Source organism: Lagopus leucura, unplaced genomic scaffold (assembly GCF_019238085.1).
Source record: "Lagopus leucura isolate 7727_CA_CO unplaced genomic scaffold, USGS_WTPT01 Super-Scaffold_100029, whole genome shotgun sequence".
Taxonomy (NCBI): Eukaryota; Metazoa; Chordata; class Aves; order Galliformes; family Phasianidae; genus Lagopus; species Lagopus leucura.
Genome location: NW_024962280.1, coordinates 1,596,504 through 1,599,676, shown reverse-complemented (window position 1 = coordinate 1,599,676; position 3,173 = coordinate 1,596,504).

The following is a 3,173-nucleotide window of genomic DNA, read 5'->3' as shown; positions in this document are numbered from 1 at the left end:
CTGGCGGGGGGAGGAGGAGGGGAAGGGGGGAACGGAGAGAAAGGTTCCGCGTTAAAAATGATTAATATCTATATCTCTATATCTCTATATCCCGCTCTGAGCCCGCGGGTACCGCGCACCGCCCGCCCCGGAGGCTCCGCTGCTCAGAGCGCCTCCGGCGGCCGTCGGGGATGGGAGGAGGGGGGCGGAGGGGGCGGCCCCGGGTCGGTAACGGGGAGGGGAGCTCTTTGCCCACGCTTCCCGTCTCTTTTTTGGCCGTTTAACGGAGCCTTAATAAGCGAATTGTGTCTGGGATGTTCTGGCTGGTCAGAGGCGAGCCCGACGCACCAGCGATTCGCGCTCCGCTATTAATTTTGATGAGATGCTTTCTGCAGTGCTGGAATCTGGAAGCAGCACCCGGCTGGCCTTGCAGAAATGGTACACACAGACCGACAGACACAGCAGGATGGATAACAAGAGACCAAACTTCTGCCGTTACCTCCTATGTGATCACAGAATCACAGAACCATTCAGGCTGGCAAGGACCTCCAAAATCATCAACCCCAACCCATCCCCTCAGTGCCACATCCCCACAATTCTGAGCACCCGCAGGGCTGGTGACCTCAGCAGCCCCTGGGCAGCTGTGCCACTGCAGCACCACTCTTTGGGAGAAGAAATCTTTCTTAATCTGCACCCTGAACCTCCCTGGTGCCACCATGGCTCCCAGCCTCAGCTCCCTAAGGGCACAATGGTACAGCTGCTTTGGCCAAGGCAGCAAAAATAGGTGCAGCAGGGTTACACCTGACATTATGCCTTCGCTGGACATGAAGACACTGGCGGCTCCTGGAGGTCTTTTCCAGCCTTGGTGGTTTTATGGCATATTTTGGGGACATACATCTTTGTCTGAGCATATCTGAGTGCTGCGAGGCGGGGAGCAGCCTGCTGGGTTCCAGCCTGACAGCAGCAGCCTGCAGCAGCTTTATTTATAGGATCTCGTGGCACGCGAGATCGATTGGAAGATTTCTGCCATGAGAGTGATGACAACAGCTTGGGGAAGAGGAGAGCACACTGTGCTGCTCAGAGCACTGTTAACACACCATACCAGGGCCACCTCTGGCTGCCAGCTGCCATCAGCTCCCCAGAGTGAAGGGAATACCAAGGGCTGATGTGACCCATAGGACACTCAGATGGTGGCGAAGCACTGGAACAGGTTGCCCAATCACAGAATGGCCAGGGTTGGAAGGGACCTCAAGGATCATGAATCTCCAACCCCCCGCCACAAGCAGGGCCACCAACCTCCCTATTTAATACCAGCCCAGGCTGCCCAGGGCCCCATCCAACCTAGCCTTGAACACCTCCAGGGACGGACAGGGCATCCACAACCTCTCTGGGCAGCTGTTCCAGCACCTCACCACTCTCATAGCAAAGAGCTTCCACCTGACATCCAACCTAAATCTTCCCTCCCTCAACGTAAAACCATTTCCCCTTGTCCTGCTGTTATCTACCCTTTCCAAGAGTTGATTCCCCTCCTGTTTGTAGGCTCCCTTTAGGTACTGAAAGGCTGCAATGAGGTCACCCCGCAGCTTCTCTTCTCCAGGCTGAATAAGCCCAGCTCCCTCAGCCTATCCTTATAATGAAGGTGCTCCAGTCCCTCATCATCTCTGTGGCTCCTCTTGACCCTCTCCAACAGCTCTCTTTCTTGTACTGGGGGCTCCAGACCTGGATGCAGCACTGCAAATGGGGCCTCACAAGAGCAGAGTAGACAGGGACAATCACCTCCCTGTCCCTGCTGGCCACCCCTCTGCTGATGGAGGGGTGCCCAAGGAGGTTGTGGATGCCCCATCCCTGGAGGCATTCAAGGCCAGGCTGGATGTGGCTCTGGGCAGCCTGTTCTGGTGACCCTGCACATAGCAGGGGGTTGGAACTAGATGAGCATTGTGGTCCTTTTCAACCCAGGCCATTCTAGGATTCTGTGACACCTGCAGAAAGCAGTGCTGACAAAGGAGAGCTCAGAGGTGAAAAGCCAGAAGTCCTCAGCCCACCTGCAGGCCTCAGAAGGGCAGAATGGTTCCTTACTAGGCTGCAGAGCAAACCATGTTTGCTATCTGTCTAAGTTTCTCTTTTTTTTTTAACTTTCTATTTTTCTTTCCTTGCAGTCAGTTGCAGTTGGTTTACCCTTGCAGCGTCAGCCCTCCACATTTCTAATTATACACGGGGACCATATTTCCACTTGACCCCTTTGCAAGAAGAAACCACTTATTGTTATTCAAAACACATATGTCATTTCTTCCCTTCCACTAGCCTACACCAAATGGGTTGTTCCTGCAAAGCGATGAACAATTTGAGCTTCACATGAATTTTAAAGGGAGGAGAGTGCGAGCACAAGTCCTTGTAGATGAAAGAGCGTGCTTTACAGTTACTTTATTCACTGCAAAGGAGGTTTTAATGCAAACAAAGCAAGCTGAGTTTGTTCTGAAACAGCAATCTCTCATGGAAGCAGAATTCTCACAACTTTCATTGCACAAGTGCAGGGCCACGCTGAAAGCCAGCTTGCTTATTTCCACAGGCCATCAAACTCGCTTTGTTCTACCATTTTGGCACTAGTCTAACCCCTTATTAAAGACACCTCAGGTGCTTTCTCTTCCTTATGATAAAGTGCAGAACTTTTAGGTAGGGGCAGGAGGAGGATAGAGAAGCCCAGCAGCCCCAGCCAGCCCCTCCTGCCCTCTCCAACCCAATCTGTCATTGGGAGCATCACCCACAGCTCCATTCCCAGGCACCAATCAGCCCCACGGGGATACACAGCAGGGCAGAATGCAACCACATGCTTTTGAATTAGCATTTTTTTGGAAAACTTTGTGTTTCTCCCAGTTTTGGAGGCCTAAATACATAGACCTTTGCTGCCAAATGCATGGACTCAGCCTCCCAGTGCCTGCTCACTGCAGCCTGGAGCCTACTGGGAACCCACCACTGGTCCAAGAAAACACAGTGCCTTTACCTGACAGAGCAGGGGCTTCCAGGAGCCCTTTCTGATGAAGCTGCTGAGTCTCAGGCTGAGCTGACCGCTGCTATTATGCAGCTGGGGCTTTGCCAGGGAAATGGTGCTAATCTGCCCCTTGAAGCAGCAGCAACACACGTTTCCTCTGAACAATAGCAGCTCATGTCATGGATTTCCTTTAAGCAATAATGGAAAA